Source organism: Schistocerca americana, chromosome X (assembly GCF_021461395.2).
Source record: "Schistocerca americana isolate TAMUIC-IGC-003095 chromosome X, iqSchAmer2.1, whole genome shotgun sequence".
NCBI classification, from domain to species: Eukaryota; Metazoa; Arthropoda; class Insecta; order Orthoptera; family Acrididae; genus Schistocerca; species Schistocerca americana.
The window spans coordinates 384,411,329-384,431,225 of record NC_060130.1 but is presented as its reverse complement, the minus strand read 5'-3'; the positions used below and the strand labels follow the sequence as shown (position 1 = coordinate 384,431,225).

The window sequence follows — 19,897 nt, the reverse complement described above, 5'->3', positions numbered from 1 at the left end:
ATGCTGAAGATTATATGGGTAGATCACATAACTAATGAGGAGGTGCTGAATAGAATTGGGGAGAAATCTGTGGCACAACTTGACTAGAAGAAGGGATCAGTTGGTAGGACATGTTCTGAGGCATCAAGGGATCACCAATTTAGTATTGGACGGCAGTGTCGAGGGTAAAAATCGTAGAGGGAGACCAAGAGATGAATACACTAAGCAGATTCAGAAGGATGTAGGTTGCAGTAGGGACTGGGATGAAGTAGTTTGCACAGGCTAGAGTAGCATGGAGTGCTGCATCAAACCAGTCTCTGGATTGAAGACCACAACAACAAATTTCCAAAGGAAGTGAAAAAGTTTACTAGAATAGACCTATTTAAAAAGGCAGCTAAAACATTATTCAAGACTGATGCATTCTACACAATTGAGGGGTCTCCAGAAAACCCCATCTTTCCAAAGTTAAAGTAACACTTATAAATTACATGTTTTCTCAGAAAGTATCTGAGCTAGAAAATTGAAATTTTAAATGTTATTTATTGGATACAACTTGATACAGGAATTTTTAAAAATTTGAATTCAGTTGTTAGAGATTAATTTCTTCTAGTGTAATGAATATTCACTACTTTTTGTGCCATTTTTTGTTTATAAACTCAACAGTATACAGGTTTTTGGAAAAAAGACTTTGTTAAGTTATGCAGAAGGGACTGTGTAACATTTCCGGACAATTTGAAGGAAATTGGTTTGGTAGATCCTGACAAAACATGTAATTTACATGAAAAATAAAACCTTTGGGAATCAAACGATGAAGTTTGGGTTACCTTTTTAGTGCATTCCACATCCACAGGGTGGATTATCTTCATCTTCTGGAAACTACTCCTCCAGCTTCTTCTTCGTCGTCCTCCTCTTTACTCTGGCTTGTATTTCTAGGCTATTTGCAGCCATGTCAGCAGCCCAGACATGTTCCTTGTTTAAAGCCAGCATAGTTTGTACCATGTTGAAACCCATCTCCATTCCCATATTTCAAAATACTTTGCACCTTACAACATTTCCATAATTGAAAGTAGCAACAGCATCATACACACCAAAGTGAAGTGTTTCTATTCTAACAAACACAGTCTTGGGGATTCTTGACCACGTAACACCATTTACGCTTTCATTGCAGTTTTGAGTTTTTCCATGCACACACTTTTTCAACAGTTCAGGTGCTGCGATGTCTCTGAAAATAGTTTTATCACCTCCAATACCATATCAAGCAGACTATGTTTATGAGTGTACACTTCACCAGTTACCAGGTCCTTGTTGTACTTCAACCAGCTCTTTTCTTCTTTGGGACACAATGATCGGAACTTCCATTGGTTGGAAAAGAATAAAAGAAAAAGAGCCCAAACAGCCTTCTTCATTTCAATCGACACTGTGTGTGTTTTGCCTAATAGCCATTCCGTAATAGTTCTGTATTTTGTCATTTACACTGTCAGTTAACCTTCCCTCCCCATCCATGCTTCCAATCCTTTACCATCATTGAGGTTTTTTTTCTTTTGTACAAACCTTTCAATCACTGAAGTCTTGATCCTATTCGTTTCTGTACATGTCAAATACACTCAAATTTCTGCACTACGTCATCATCACCACAGGGATTCAGTTCCTGAACCTGTTTGAAACTTTTAGTATCACCGTCACCCAGGTAATTGATCTATCGCACCGTATCACATGCAACATAATGTTGAAATATACTAGGAACACAGGCACTTCCATTTCTCCACTACTGCCACTACAGTTAAAAAGCACTCCGTCTGCAGGCCAGAAGTGGCCCATCGGGACCATCCGACCGCCGTGTCATCCTCAGATGAGGATAGGAGGGGCGTGTGGTCTGCACACCACTCTCCCAGTCGTTATGATGGTTTTCTGTGACCAGAGCAGCTACTATTCGGTCGAGTAGCTCCTCAATTGGCATCACGAGGCTGAGTGCACCCCAAAAAATGGCAACAGCACATGGCGGCCTGGATGGTCACCCATCCAAGTTCCAGACACGCCCGACAGCACTTAACTTCGGTAATCTGACGGGAACCGGTGTATCCACTGCGGCAAGACTGTTGCTGCCACTACAATTAGCTGTGCAATTATTCTCATGTTTACCTTTATTTTTTGTGGACACCTATATCTAAAACATTCCCTGTATACGTACGGGTGGCAGATACTACACCATGAAGAGCTGTGTGTCCCTGTTTATGCCAGGTGCTCTCAAATGTTGTAACCAAGTCTCTACTACCACTGTTTCCTATCAATGCCTCTTCCACAGCTTTCTTCATCAATTCTATACAGGCATATTCTCCTTTACACCCTATAAATTTATTATAGTTTGTAAACTTGGTTGGGGGATTTGGAAGATTTATCATGCCACAGAAAACTGCAGTTGCAGTAGCACCCTTACCAATTGTACACAAGACAAACAAATCTAATGTTGTGTTCATAGATTGTGCTACCATTTTCTTCATTTGATGTTACTGTAACACTGCTCCAAAAGATAGTCATGTATAAACACTTACCACACTTCAATTCCATTTCACTGGGAAGTCATACGTGATTTTTGATAGATAGATAGATAATGAGTTTATTGGGCACTCAACTGCGCGGTTATCAGCACCCGTACAAATTCCCAACCGTTGCTCAGTCCAATCTCACCACTTTCATGAATCATGATGAAATGATAAGGACAACACAAACACCCAGTCATCTCAAAGCAGTTGAAAATCACTGACCCTGCTAGCAATCAAACCCAGGATCCCAGGATTGAGAAGCGAGAACGGCGACCGCGAGACCACGAGTTGCAAACATTTTTGATAGTGTGTTCCAGACCAATATCACGACACTGAATACATCTTACACAGTTTGCAAAAACTCTGTTGAGAACTGACATGTCAAATATTTCATTCACAACTGATTTGCCCATAAAACATTCATACTTTTCACTAACTGAATCAAGCTTCCTCTGAAGTATCTTTTCCTCACTTTCATTGCAATGGCAGGTGTACCAGCAAGGTTAGGTTCACACACTTGGCTCTAGTCTTTGTTTCGGTAATAACACCTACCTTTGGCTTTCCAGCATTTCTCCTTTTCTTGGAAGCCTTCAGAGGATGCCTAGTCACTTTACATTTAGCAATGATTGTCCTTCAATATAACAGAGACTTCAATGAATAGAATTCACTACGAATATTTTCAGGATTACAAAAGTGTAAATAAACATGAAACACATGACAATCGAGCAAGCGATATATATTGAACTATCACAGGTTAGCCACAGCACTTATTTTGTGGTACATATTTCCTCTCACATCACTAAAACGTACATGATGAGCATACAGATTCATGAGCACAACATTTGACAGCAGTTTAACAGCACCACAGTGGGTCAAACCCATGCATAACATGTTTCAAAAATATTTTAAAAATAGTCATATCTTCTGAACTGAATAAATTATATATCAATTGAAAGGGGAAAGTCAGTACATTTTGAAAATGCAAAAAAGTAAAAATTGAACATTTCATTTCATGATTTTGAACCTTACTGGGGCCCCTGAACAAAATCAGAGACACAGAATATAGAATATTAATGTATGGAAATAACTACAGTATCTTGTCACATTTAAATAAATAATTGTGGTTTACTGATTTCACAAGGAAACGAAGAGTCAAGATGGAAAACGCATGACAGCAGTGTCTGTCAACTTCAGTTTTTTTGGGTGGACAGTGCCACATTGTTGAATATGGGGTCTGGAGTTGATGAAAAGGGTGCAGCAGCATTTTCACAGTCCAGGAGTCATCAATGGGGGTTCTCACTGTACGTGGCTATGAAGAACAAAACCATGTTTGCAATTTACCTGAAACGAACTGTACTTAGATCGAGGAACAGTATGCAATAGGCACTTACCAGTGTTACTGTAAAGACACTGACCTCACACCTGGGAGGATGGAATTGCTCTGTTTAGCCATCCTGATTTGGGTTTTTCATGTTATTTCTGGATTGCTAACGCAAATGCCAGGATAATTCCTTAACCAAGGCCATGGCTGACCCCTGTCCTATCCCATCCCCAAAGGCTACTGGTTCTACCCTTACAAAGCATGTTATGTATGCTGTGTGTTGTATATTGTGGCCTATTTGTTTGCACTGTATTATCTTAACAAATCATGTATCACTGAGAGGTGAGTCTTGGACGAATAAATAAGTAAATACATGCTATAACCAAACATCTTACAGAAGCTTCTTCAGGAACCTAGGGATTCTTACACTTTCATGCCAAACCATACACTCCTTTATAAAGCATTTGTGATTAATATGATAAGCACAAATTTAGGATGAGCTCAGCAAATCCCAACCAGAATACTAGAAGTAGAAATTATTTCTGTATAGACTATGCATCCCTCTCAAAGGCTGAGAGTGGAGTTCTATATTCTGGTGCAGAGGTGTATAGGACAGCAAGCAGGAACTGTACATCCTCAAATACTGTACCTATTTAAAAACCAAGTAAAAGAGTACCTCATTAGCAACTCCTTCCACAAACTTTGAAAACACTCAAGAATGTAAATTCTGCGCCACTGTAGTATTGTGTTGGCACATGAGTTTGTAGCATTTTTACATAAGGTTTATAAACACAAAAGATACACACAATAGAGACTGTACTTGTCAATAATATACTTTCCTTCACTATTTAGATTACACATCTGTAGAAATAATGTGACTTTGAGGCGAAGAACTCGTTGAGCTATGTTCAGAGCACACTTTCATCCAGAAAGGAAGTTCCTTGAATGTTGTTTGATAGAAAGCATAAAAGTTGAAAATCTGAGGGTGCAAGAGCACATGAATAAAGTGTGTGCAGAATGACTTTCCAACTCAACTTCTGAATAGTCTTTTTTATTAGTCTAACTGAATGTGTATGGGCATTATCATGGAGTAGCATTGCTTCACGCAGTCTTCTGGTCATTGTTCTTGGATTGCATTTGCAAGACATCTCAGTTGTTGACAATAAATGTTAGTAGTGATGTTTCCAACTTGGGGAAGTAATTCATTGTACACCAACCCATCATTGTTCCACCAGATCTGTAATGCCATCTTTTGTGGATGTGCACAGGTCTTTGTATAGGAAGTTAGCACTGTGTTGAGCTCAACCATTCCTATCTTTTCTTTACATTAACATATAGACATCATTTCTCATCACCAGTAATGATACAGGATAGACTGAGTGATGTGGCATGGTGATTAGTACGCTGGACTTTGATTCGGGAGGTTGGTTCAAATCCGTAACCGGCCATCCAGATTTAGGTTTTTCATGATTTCTCTAAACCACTCAGAGTAAATGCTAGGATGGTTCCTTTGAAAGGGCATGGCTGATTTCCTTCCCCATCTTTGAAGTAATCCAAACTTGTGCTCTGTATCTCATGACTTAGATGTTGAAGGGACATTGAACCCTAATCATTCACACTCTGATAAAGGATAAAAATGGACAGTGTTATTCATGAGCCAGCTGATGATGAGCAAGCAGAGATGATTTTGGTTTGGAGCATGCAGTAGTCATACCCCCAATTTTTGAACCTTCCCCATTGTAAGTAAATGTCACGATGATGGAATGATCATAGTATATCCCATTTGCCAGTTATTGAGTACACTAACATGGATCATTGTTGATTAATGCATTGGAATTATCATCATCAAATGAGTTCTCCCTAAATGTGGAGTCACACTAATGTCAAAATGATCCTCAAAATGATAAAACCATTTTCTTGCCATACTCTGTCCAATGGCATTATACCCATACATAGCACAAATGTTCCTGGCTGTCTCTGCTAATGTCACCCTTCTACTGAACTCAAAGAGAATATGTCAGAAATATTCAGATTCTTTCACTTGGCACTCCATTTTCTAGTGTTCACAGCGCCACTCATTAGCTCAGAATGAAAAAATGACAATATGTAAACTAGACAGCAACAGTGCACTAAAAATAAAAAGTGACAATTTATAAACAAACCCATAGCAACTGAAATACCAAAAAAAAAAAAAACACACATTATGAACTTTTGCACCAATCTAATATTTGTTTTAGGCAGAACCTGATTTTGCCAGTATATACACAGCTGATAGTGATCTGTGTGAAGCTACATAAATGCTTTGTTTAAAGTATGGGATTAGATAGCTCCAGCTGCTTGAGCAGTTTTTTTTTCTTTTGTTTTCTTTAACGTAGCTGCCTTTCATGTAACATATATACGTAAAAGAAGTACTTAATTACCACATTTATCAGTTCAAAAAGATTATCAGTGGTAATATTTTGTTGTTGGTGGTGCACTTTACAACAGTAACCAGCAGTATAGCTTTGTCCTGTTAATGTGTAACGTGACTCATTCAGTATCTCTGAAAGAATTCGTTTATAATGGGATTGATGAAAAAGGATGTGTGAATGAATGAAGTATTTAATTAGTCAATCAATCTTCAATAGTGTCCTACAAAACAGGGAGGAAGAAGAAGAAGAATTTTTGATGTGTAACACCCTGTAAAGTCTTCTGGAAGCTGGTGAAGCCTTGTACTGACATATTATTGTATCAACTTCAGCACACCACCTTATTTCACTCATTCTTGTAGTACTCAAATGTAAAAGGAATCTTATTTCCAAAAACCTTTTAATTGCCTATGTTGTGTACATATATAAAAGTTAAAATATCATGTCTCGATTAGTTTCAGTTGTCAATGCAACCATCCTCAGATCTGAAAACGAGTACAAAATACAGAAAATTACCTTAGAAGAACTTTTTTATACAAAGTAATCTTCACGCTTAAAATGTCGCTAAGATAGCGATGGGAGTTCGATATAATGGTCCCCAAACTACTGTAGCACAGTTCTGACATCGAGACACAAACAATGACGTCATCATCAGGGAAGACGTCAAGCAAGAGTAATAACCTACTACTGATGGTACTCTGGTGTATGGAATGAATCTCAAATGGAAATAGATGAATGTGAAGCACAGGTAACTTTACAGCGTTACAACAAAGAACTTTTTTTTTTTTTTAACATACCATGCTCATATAATAGACAGGGTGAACAAGAAACAAGATGCCAACTTAGTGTATTATCACACTTAGATATGGGATGAGTTACAGGAGAGGTATATACATTAAAGTTAGAAACATACATACATTTTTGAATTAGTCAGTAATATAGGACGCATTGTTAATAGTATGTCATTATTCAACATTTATTTTTAAGCCTTCAAGCATGTCAGGTAAAAATATACAGCAACATAATCTATACTTTTACATTCTAATTACTCTAGGTTGTCAAATTTGTAAATGAGTTATATGAAAACACTAACAGTTACAGATATCACAAGAAATAAATGAATCAGGTTAAACTTAAATCAACAGAAACATCTACGTATACAGTGATGACCCAAAACTTTATGACCACCTGTTCATTAACTTGTTTCTTCGTAGCTGGAATGAAATATATCACTGATTCTGTGTATCAGGGATTGAACAAGGTGTTGGTAAGTTTGTGGTGGTATTAGACATCTATGCACAGGTCATGAATCATTTAACACCTATTTAACTTGTTTCTTCGTAGCTGGAATGAAATATATCACTGATTCTGTGTATCAGGGATTGAACAAGGTATTGGTAAGTTTGTGGTGGTATTAGACATCTATGCACAGGTCATGAATCATTTAACACCTAGTTAACTTGTTTCTTCGTAGCTGGAATAAAATATACAACTGATTCTGTGTATCAGGGATTGAACAAGGTGTTGGTAAGTTTGAGGTGGTATTACACATCTATGCACAGGTCATGAATCATGTAACACCTAGTTGTAGTTTCACTATCTCTCTACCTCTTTCTGTAGATGCTCATAACAGTAGCATGCTATCATTTGACCACCTTCACCATGTTTGAGATACTCATTCATGGGCTCTGTGTGATAATGTATCTTCACTAGAGTTATCCCTGTCCATGTTTGCTCTGCACTTTTGCTGCCACATCACGTGCATGCAGCGCCACAAGGTGGCATCCAACATTGCAATTGGGTGTGGTCATAGTGTTTTGGCTGATCAATGTATAACAGACATTAAACTTCATTACTTTATATTAGCATTCATTAAAATTCATCTACTTAATAAAAGCAATGTTCCTATTTATTGCCCTTGTATTGCCATGGACTTAGCATATCTTGTGTTAGTCAAGTTTTACTTCATGTTTCAACCTTGGTAGATAATGGTACTAGCACATAATTGGTGCGGAGTGTCGCCTATGCTGGTCAGCTGTATGTGGTGGTCTTCAATGGCAGCACATACATCCAATCACTCTGAAATAAATGATGGCCAAAGGTAATATTATGGTGCACATCATACTAGGGTGTATCTATCATCAACTTTTTTTAAAAAAAAGCGTGTCAATATAAAAACAAGTACACTGCACATGTTGAGCATGTTTTCAACTTTACTCTGCATTAACATATCCAAGTACACTTCCGCATGCTAGTACATTAGGTTTTCATATTTTTGGCTGGGCTGTATCATCTCATAGTTAAATAAGACAGGATTCTAATTCTCCAGTTCTGGTCAAGGTTTTCCAGAGGTTTCCCTTTTTGTCGAGGAAAATTCCAGAACTATAATTCTCCTCCCAAAAAATTTCCAAATTGAAACTCCCACCTGTCACGATACAACTATGTGTAGAACAGTTGATAAGAAAATGTATAAAAACCAAGGAGTGGGTGTAAATGTTATTACAGAGTTTAATTCAATTTAACTATAGTACCATGATACTATCTTGAGTACTTTAATGCATACTTTATGTTCATTAAAGTGCTACATGATGTCAAACTCATTTTTGGTGATTTCTCCCCAACATCATAAATAGACCAATAATGTTCCCTTAATTTATTTATGCTTCATTTGTATTTCTGTACAAGTGATGCCTCAAGTATCAAACAAACATTTTGAAGGGGAATGAGGCTTATGTAATAACATATAAATATTGTGTGTTATCAGACAAGATGGTTAAATTACCATCCATCATGCTGATTAGCTATGGTATTCAATCTGAGTTTCACAGCTGAATAAGAAATTAAATTTACTGATCTCAAGCTTTGGTTTATTCTCCTCAGTAAGTTTCCCATCAAGAATAGATGGAACTAAACAATAGCGATTTAAAACTTGTTTCAATCACCTATGAAATAGATTTTAGTCCAGTCAATTTACCGGACCAAAATTGTCATATGATAGGAACAAAGTGTTCTCATTAATCAGTTTTACTAAGCATGGTAAAAGTACAATTTCACAGAAATATATAAATGCTGACTCAGCCACTTTATGGTATTTAAAAAGAATTTAATGAATTAACAACTATGACACTCAGTACATGAGAAACAATTATTTTCAAAAAATATTTAAAGTTATATTAATCCAGTTTTTCTTTACAACAGGTATGGTACAGGACAATTACAGTGCAAACACAAAGAGAGGGTGAACGACATACAGGATCAGAGTATCTTATGTCAGGAAAAAGAGAGCTTTATTTAATGAAGTAGTGTAGCTCCAATCAACATTTAAAAGTTCATTACAGAACGAGGAATACTTGAAAATTCTCTACTAGTATGTCATAAGAACAGTAAAAACTTTGTGCTATGCACAAGAAAAATTCCATGAACAACAAAAGGCAATTTTGAGCATTATTATGCATGAAACAAATAATTGTGTCAAATTAAAAGTCCAGTAGATGAAGATCAAGAAACGTCAAGGGCAGAAAAAATTCGTCTAGTCTAATTTTTGCACAGCGGTAGGAGGAAGTGCAAAGAGCAATGAACTAAAAATCCTGACCCATGTGTGTGCAAAAGCGGATGTAGGGGCTCTACTGCATTTTCATGTGGTAAACACGATTAATATTTTTACTTAGCTCATTTCGTTTACCAATAAACATTTATTTTTTACCACTAAACACTGTTTTTAATAATCTGTGATTATTCCACTTCCTTAATGTGTAAACTATCAGAGTTAGAGAAAAAATGAATGGAACCATTTTTGTAGGACATTAAACTATACTTACATAAAGATGAAGCATCATTCTTGCGCTGTGGTGGCAGTTATTCCATTTTCACGTCCATATTTCAGTTTTATGAAGTATAGCTGCATATTTCACTATTACGATGTGCACTCGTGAAATACACTGTGTTATGCTGTATTGTATTTGTCAGGAACTCCTCACTCAAATCACAAATCTGGTCTGATATTTCATACGCTCGTATTTTGTTCATGAGGCAACAGCACGGACCTTTACCGAACGCCTTCCGAAAGTGTAAAGCGCGACAACAATCCCTTCCCTTGCGATCAATACTTAGAAACGTGATCTATTGCCAAAGTACTTCGTAGCAGGTGTAAAGACCTTCCTCATACAGAAACACGTAAGTTATGGTCAAAGAACTTCACCACAGGAAGTGCGAGAGTGTTGCACATATTGAAACTTACAAAACTATTATAGACCGCAAAGTTTTTTTTAATACACATTATGAAATTTTTTGATCTATATTTTTGTCGGAGAACTTAGATCTAGGAAGTACACTGATTTTACACACATGAGATTTTGAAAGCTATTACAAATTATACAATGACAGTTACAGCACACTCTAACATAACAGTCGTGACACTCACTGCTGCAAAAGTTGTTACCGTTTGACAGATGGAGCGTCAGTAGCGCTCCAAGCGGCGAGTAAGATGAACGTCAGACGTGTCGTAAGAATAATGTTTGTTTTGCATCCATTTCCTACGTAATTTACGAAATATTTGAGTTATTTTCTTTGGTTGGTTGGTTGCTTTGGGGAAGGAGACCAGACAGCGTGGTCATCGGTCTCATCGGAATAGGGAAGGATGGGGAAGGAAGTCGGCCGTGCCCTTTCAGAGGAACCATCCCGGCATTTGCCTGGAGTGATTTAGGGAAATCACGGAAAACTTAAATCAGGATGGCCGGACGCGGGATTGAACCGTCGTCCTTCCGAATGCGAGTCCAGTGTCTAACCACGGCGCCTCCTCGCTCGGTTTATTTTCTTTCCTCTAAGGGTTTGTGTAGTATCAAAAGGCATATATGTTTCTAAAAATGATTCTAAAATAAGCGCAAGTATTGACAAAAACCATGAATCGAGTGGCAAGCTACAACACGTTCGTGAAGAAACACTTGTGACACTGGATAGAACTGCAGTTTACCACGTTTATATCAAAAGGATATAAACACGCAGATTCACACGTAATAAGCACAGACATGTACATGCAAAAGCGATCGACAGCTCATTTATTGCTCTGTAGCCCTACTGTATTTGTCATTGTTGTCACCTGTTGCCACAAGTACGACCTTCATCTTTATATTATTCCCAGTGGGACAAGCAACTGCCAAATAATGGGAGAAATATATTGAAAACACAAGGAGCTGATTACATTACATTTCTCGTAAAACCAAATATTTGAATAATTTTCAAACAATCTGTCAGTGAACAAAGTGCTAACAAAATAATGTCATCACACGAAGGAAGCAAGGAAAATTAAGTGACTAACAACAGAAGTGAATGAAATATATACCAAACGCTTTTGTAAGACATGAATAACTCCACTTAATCTAACCACTTCATCGTCAAAGCGTGTCTGTGTTGACGATTCACACTAATTTGGCACTGATACATGGAGAGTTGAACTGTCTGCTTCTGTGTCATAGGACTGTTTTACAGCTTTAGATAGATTGTCGAATCTTTGTGGCAGTTTCCTCTTCATCGTCAGTTGAGATGGCTTATTTGGGATGTCAAACAGTCTGGGTACTGCATTCTACACGAGTTCATTATTGCCTGCGTTCATGAACTGGTTTTGTTCGAAATGTAGCAAACAAAACCTAATATTATTGTACAGGTAAACACGTTTTTTTTCATAAGGTCTTCTCGTCTGCTACAAACTAACCATTTTCAGCTCCTAAAACGAAACATTAATCATTAACACACATTTAGTTTGCAAGTGAATCCTGACGATATAGTTTAGTAACATGATGGTATATATCGCTCAGGATCCTTAGGAAACGTAAAAAAAGACAGTTGTTGTGTCTTCTTCCTGTTGTTGCTGCAATTTATTCCGCTACAAACTCTCCAGCTTGTAAAAACCATTCTAGAAATCAAAATAAACAACCACTTTTCGCTTCCACGAGCGCGCAGAACTCACAGTTTAAGTTACTGGCCACTTGGGGCGCTGCTGGTGCGGTAGGCTACAAAATCGGGAAAAAGTGTCGTGACTTATGTTAGACTGTGGTTGCAGCTTGTGTTTCCAATATGATTTTTACAAATTACGATAATGACACTTTAACTGTTGTATCACTGCCACATCGAATTCCATAGAATATTCCGTTGTTATTATATCAGAGGATATTTAGTTTTTTTTCTGAATATTTCATGAAATATATGAAGATATGATTTGTTTGCAAGCTCCTCTTGTTCGTTGACAATAAGGTCTGGTGAGAGAGCTGTGGATATAAATTTCTAGCTCTTCGAGCAGATTCATTTTCTTTCCTTTGTTCACAGTGTGTAGTTTTGTGGGTTGTCTGTAATGGTTGTGGCTGAGTGACCATGGTCTTTTAGATGCATTGCACATGTGGATTTATCAGAGTTATTTAGCCAGAAGTCATCCATATGCTCACAGTATCTTATAGTGAAACTCCTTCCAGTTTGATCTATGAAGAATTGTGGGCAACTGTCACATAAAAGCTTGTAAATACCTGATTTGTGGTGGCGTTGGGTATCTGTCTCACTGTTATGAATGATGTGCTGCTGTAGCTTGTTGTTAGTGCTGAAAGAAATTTGAATACGTTTTCCCAAAGAGGTTGGCAACAATGTCAGAGAATTAATTGTCTGCTCTGAAATGGCATGTGACGCAGCTAAATTAAATAATAATTAAAAGATTAGTATTGGTGCAATTTTGTCATATTATGACATGATGGAGACCATGGCTTTTGTTTGAACACAAATGTTGATGGTATTGGGTTGCAAGTTACCAATATCATACACAAAAACTTACAAAATCAAAAAACTGTGACTCCAAACTGCTCAGAAATATTAATAGAAAACTATCTGAAAACAAAGCTCTGGTAGTCAAATCTGATAAAGGGAACTCAGCTGTTGTTATGTATGAATCTGAATATATGTACAAAACTCTAGAATTTTTCCAGAATAATAACATACATGAAATTCACAATGACCCCACACCCAAATTTTAGGCCCAGCTTAAGAAACTACTAAAATCTTCTGACTTCCTGTTATGTGACTCTGATGTTCTATAATGCATTGTCATGAACCCATCTGCACCAAAACTATGTTTGCAACCAAAGATTCATAAAGAAAGTTGTCATATATGCCTCATAGTCAACTCAAGAAACAGTCCAGCATATTTTATCATCAAGAAACAAAGACATTCTGAGTGACTTTTATACCTATGAAAACAGTTCTTCAATTTAGAATAGCTATGAACTTATTGAGCATATCAAAGACTCACCAATACCAAAGGGTGCCAAATTTGCCTCAATGGTCATAGTAAACCTTTACACTAACATTCCTATACATGACACTATTGGTTGGTTGGTTGGTTGGTTTGAGGAAGGAGACCAGACAGCGAGGTCATCGGTCTCATCGGATTAGGGAAGGACGGGGAAGGAAGCCGGCCGTGCCCTTTGAAAGGAACCATCCCGGCATTTGCCTGGAGCGATTTAGGGAAATCACGGAGAACCTAAATCAGGATGGCTGGAAGCGGGATTGAACCGTCGTCCTCCCGAATGCGACATGACACTATTCAGATAATTAAAAACAACCTATTGAAACAAAAAACTATCCAAGGCTGAGATATGTGAACTCATTGAAATGCTAGAACTCGTCCTATCACACAATTATTTTACCTGTAATAACAAAATTTATAAACAGGAAGATGGTCTTGCAATGGGCAGTAGTTTGGCAGGAATACTTGCAGATATTTACATTAACCACATAGAAAATAATTTTTTCAGATCAGACAGTCCACTTGAAAATAAAATAATATACTACAATGGGTATGTGGATGATACTATTATCTTGTTCAATGGTACAACTGAGGAGATTGAGAAACTTGCTAAGGTCCTCAGCAGCATGCACAACAACATCAACTTCACTGTAGAACATCAAGTACATAAAGGCATCAATTTTCTTGACCTTACAATATCTAATGTAAACAACAAACTGGCTTTCCAGACTTACAGAAAACCCACCACTAGTGGTGTTGTCATTAACAACTCCTCATGTCATCCAGTACAACACAAAATAGCATTTTTCAGATCCACACTTAATTGTATACATAAAATCCCACACAGCTCCCATGATGAACAAAAAGAAATTAACATTATCAAAGAAATTGCACATAGAAATGGATGCAACCGATATGTAATTGATAAACTGAACAAAAAAATCACAAAGAAACAATGCACACCCACTAAATCATATTCACAAGAAGGAAAAAACACATTCGCCCGCATACCCTTTATAGGAAAAATTTCATACCAAATCGCCAACCTCTTTCGGAAAACTGGTATTCAAATTTCTTTCAGCACTAACAACAAGCTGCAGCAGCACAGCATTCACAGCAGTGAGACGGATAACCAATGCCACCACAAATCAAGTATTTACAAACTTTTATGTGACAGCTGCCCACAGTTCTAGATAGATCGAACTGGAAGGAGTTCCACTGCATGATACTGTGAGATTATGGATGCCTTCTGGCTAAAAAACTTTGATAAATCCACTTATGCAATGCATCTAAAAGACCATGGTCACCCAATCCATTGCCATTACAGACAACCTACAAATACTACACACTGTGATTTTTTTCCCTCTATTGTAATTTTGCACCTTATACAAGGTGGGCTGGCAGCGGCAATTTTACGCCGCTCTTCAGCCTCAGGCAGTACAAATAGAGATAAACAATGAAGACACATAAGTAACAGAAGATATTGGTGGTCAAAATAACAGTAGACACAGTAATTAAAAAACACAGAGCCGTTCACACTCGAAAAAAACAAGAGACTGTCAGCACTGTACATGAACACTGATGATGGTGATGATACACGTGAACTATGGAGCATGCGTGGCGAAAAACACTAAAACACAAACATGACAGCACACACACAAAACTGAGGGCGACGATCTCTGGCGCGCTAATGTTCACGAGGCATGTGTGAGTCCGGGGAACTGCCAAAAGAGGAGAAGAGGGTGGGCGAGAAGGGGGAGTTTAGATGCCAGGGGCAGAGGAGATGGAGGGAGAAAAGAAGGTATGGGGGGGTAGGGGAAGCCCAGTGTGAGGAGGGGGGAGGAAGGGAGGAGGTAGAGAAGGGAGGGAAGGTGCCCTGAGGAAAAACACAGGAAGTGGAAGAGGAGGACACACTGTGAACAAAGGAAAGAAATTTATATCCACAGCTCTAACACCCCAGATCTTATTCTCAAGGGCAGATGGAGCTTGCAAACAAATCTTATCTTTACATATTTCATGAAATATTCAAAAACAAAAACTAATTATCCTCTGATATAATAACAAAGGAATAATCTATGGAAATTCGATGTAGCAGTCATACAACAGTTCAAGTGTCATTGTCGTAATTTGTAAAAATCATATTGCAAACACAAGCTGTAACTGTCATTGTATAATTTGTAATAGCTTTCAAAATTTCATGTGTGTAAAATTATTGTATTTCCTAGATCTAAGTTCTCTGACAATAGTGTGGCTCAAAACAGTTCTAGCTGTCATTTTTTAATTTGTAATAGCTTTGAGTAATTTCATATATATTATAACATAATTGTACTTCCTAGATCTAAGCTCTCCGACAAAGATGTGGATCCAAAAAATTCATAGTGTGTATGAAAAAAAAATCTTCGTAGTCTATAACAGCTTTTTAAGTTTCTATATGTGCAACCCACGTGCACTTCCTATGGCGAAGTTCCTTGACCATAACCTACATGTTTCTGTATGAGCAACATCTTTACATGTGCTAAGTTCTTTGACCATAGTTCATTCGTATGTTAATTATGTTTGTACTTAAACACAGTGTATTCCACGACTGGACATCGTAATAGTGAAATATGCAGCTAAACTTTACAAAACTGAAATATGGACATGAAAATGATAGTAAGTGTGCAACTACGTGGGAAATCTGTCAGCACAGTGTAACTATAATAATGATGTTTCATCTTTATGTAATTACAGATATATTTTCGACAAATGGTGACTTGCCACTTATAATTGCCCCACTTGTTTTTGTTTAGTCACCAGCAAATAGTTTGTTTTGTATTTATACAGTGATCTCCAGCAATATAAACATGTACATGTATGTATAAACACCAGAGGATGGGCACAAGCTCGATACCGGTCGTGTGACAAATAAATAAGCTTTTATTGTGACTGGTAGCAGAAATTTTTCTACATCCTATACAGGAACAGTCACGAAGTTCACTATGGATAGAATTCATTTTTGCTAGAAGCTGTGATTTCCGAGTTCTTCAAGAAAATTATAAAAAGCTGGCCTTTAAATGCTTCCCCCCACCCCCACATGTGCCCACACCCTACCAGCCAGGACTTCTAGTATGTTATTCATGACACACCCTTCTTCCACTGTTCAAAATTTTACAAGGACACGAACTTTGCCCCCTCACTTTCCTTTGTTCGCTGGACTATAAATCATGTTCAGCACTGGATGAATATAGTAGTGAAGCAGATGTTAAATTCAAGTCACTGAATACCAAATTCAGTAAATTCTTCCTGACTGTAGCTGGAAAACCTGACAAAAACTGGACAGTCAAAAGGATACCCATAGCATTTTGTTAGGCTTTGTATGCTTCACCAGCAGACAGCAGTTTCGCCATATCAACTGTTATTATGGAGACCCCAAATTTTAGTAGATCAGTAACTATTCTTGTTATATCCTAGCCAGTAATGCCACCCGAGCCCGCTGCCAAAAGGTTGGCAGCATCAAAGTCCGGATGCCGTCCGCATAAGCAGCGCCAGCGAGACAGGAAATCGCCGCAAGTCTGCGCGCGCCACCGCTGGCTTCTGGGTTCTTAAGCGCTGGAGTCGCGAGCGCTAGGACAGTTCCGTATTCGCCGCTCAGTTGTATACTCGCCACCGAATTGTATACTTGCTAGTCAGTTGTGTGTTCATCGCAGCAGAGTTGTTGTTTGTCGTCAGCCGACGCTGACCTAGCCGCTCCGACTCGAACTAGACAGATTTTCTGTAGACACGGAGTTCACTACTGTGTCTGTGTATCTTCGTTAATAAAGATAAGTACCGACTTTTATTTAATCAGAGTGTTTGGGTTTTCATCTTTCTGTTCACTGTTCCAGCGGACCGGTCGGCCCGCTATTAAAAGTGTGGCGGTGACTTCGTAAGCCGTTTCTACAGCGAATTGCTTGTCGCTACGAACACCGCCACAAAAATTCTGGTGACGATGACATTTCAGCATTGGTAACCCTCTGTATTTACGCTATAGTTCTAACAGGAACCTTGAGTTACCTTTGTAATAATTCAGTGAGTCAAAGCATATTCCCTAAAAAATAAAAAAAATAAAAAAACCTGTGGGTTCGGAGGTTACAATAGGCCCGCGGTACTTCTGCCTGTCGCAAGAGGCGACTAAAAGGAGTCTCAAAAGTTTCGGCCTTATGTAATGGTACCCTCTCAGGTTTCACCTCAATCTTTCTAAATTCTTCCGAAGAGCGAGCCAATTGGGGAAGGGCGCCTTACATGGTGCACTGTATCCGTAGTGTGTTGCGAGCTTAGCCGGCTTTCTCGTCGTCACAATGCTGTCCCGCTCGTTTTCCATCTCTTGGGCGAGGATACCTTCCTGGGTGCGATAACCACTATGCACTGTGCAGTGTTGCTTTTTGCTGAGACGACGACATTGGACATTTTTGCACCTATGATCCAGCACGGTAGCCAGTCTGTTGTGGTGGGGCCGCCATGTACCCTGTTGGTTGTAGCCCCCTGACAACACAGGGATCGCTCTGCTGATGCCTGCGCCGTTAACTCCCCACGTATGCCAAGGAGTAGATGTCTATCCCCCTGGGGCATTGGGACTCCCGGCAATGGCCATCCTGCCAGGTGGCCCTTGCTGAGCCTGGGTGTCGCCCGTGGGGAGGGCCCTTGGTCAGAGTGGGTGGCATCAGGGCGGATGACCTGCAATGAATCGTGGTACATCATCTCCCGCTGGTGGCCAGCCACCAGCAGTCTCTAAGCATTCTCGGGCTCAATTTAATGCTCAGAAGTACGATCCGAAAACGTTCCCCTCCCTGTCCCCACCATGGGAGGAGCGTAAGTCTCAGGATGGCAGTGATAATTATTCGCCGCAGTTCCTAGTTTGTACAAAGGCTGATGGGGAGTCTTTCATGTCCACAAAGCCTCAGTTCTTCGTAGAGCATTTAGAGGGCAAGTTTGGGGAGGAGGAGGGTTTGTCCAAAATGTGCACTGGGTCAGTTTTGATAAAAACGGCATCTTCTGCCCAGTCACGTAGGTTACTTGCCTGTGACAAGTTGGGGGATGTTAACATTACCATCACACCACATACGAGTTTCAATATGGTCCAGGGTATTATTTTCCATACGGACCTACTTTTGCAGTCTGATGACGAACTCCGCGCCAACTTAGAGCAACGAGGTGTGCATTTCGTCCGGCGCGTTCATCGGGGTCCGAGGGTTGCTACCGGTGCCTTCATCTTGGCCTTCGAGGGTGATACATTAGTGGAGAAGGTCAAGGTGATGGTCTACCGGTGTGATGTCAAGCCCTATATCCCCCGCCCAATGCGGTTCTTCAAGTGCTGGAAGTTTGGCCATATGTCTTCCCACTGTACATCCAGCCTCACATGTCGAGAATGCGGACGCCCATCACATCCCAATACTCCATGTGCCCCGCCTCCCATCTGTTGTCAACTGTGGAGAGCATAATTCACCTTACTCGCCAGACTGCAGGATCTTACAGAAAGAGCGAAAAATCATGGAATATAAGACCCTGGACCGACTGACCTATAGTAACGCTAAGAGGAAGTATGACTGACTCCATCCTGTGCGAATGACAGCTTCCTACGCTGCTGCTACAACAACCACGCTAGGCCCATCAGTTCCGAGAATTCCAGCTGTATCGATGAGCCGTACAACTCCCCATGCCCCCTTGCCTGTGGGGGGCTCTCCCAACCCCGTTACTCCTGCGCCACCTTCCTTGGGAGCAACATCCTCCCACACATCAGGGGTGTCCATCCCCGCTTCTCAGCCAAAGAAGTGTCCAACTTCTTCGGCTACTCTCGCTCGGAAGGGGCCCTTGGGTCCCTCCCTTCCCAGGTTTCCACCAGCGAGAAGGATGACACACGACAGTGGCATAAGTTCCCACCAGCAGCTGGTCGTAGGGCTTCGCGATCCTCATCCGTCCTGGAAACTGAAACGGTGAAGCCCTCCCAGCCTGTGAAACCCAGGGTTCAGCGAGAGAAGTTCAAGAGAAAGACCTCTAAGGCCAAGGAACTTGCAGTGGCACCCACCCCACCGCACCCTTTGAGTTCTGCATCTGAGGATGAGGTGGAGATCCTGGCGTCCGCTGAGGACCTCGATCTCGCCAGTCCCTCAGACGTGATGGATAGCACTTACACAGGTGCTCAATCGGAGGCAACAGGTGACCCAGCGGCGTAGCTGCCTCTCTAGTCCCTTCACGCCTTTTTCAGCCATGGATAATATCATCCACCAGTGGAACTGTGGCGGTTTCTTCCAACATCTTGCTGAGCTCCGACAACTTCTCAGCCTTCACCCTTTCTTCTTCTTTGCTCTTCAAGAAACTTGGTTTCCGGCAATGCGAACCCCCGCACTCCGTG

The 19,897-nt window shown here is 39.7% G+C and overlaps 1 pseudogene; it reads right to left on the bottom strand.

The window, feature by feature from the left end:
- Window positions 1–1,962: 1,962 nt before the first annotated feature.
- LOC124557606 lies at window positions 1,963–2,080 on the bottom strand (annotated as a pseudogene).
- Between the last annotated feature and the right edge of the window lie 17,817 nt (window positions 2,081–19,897).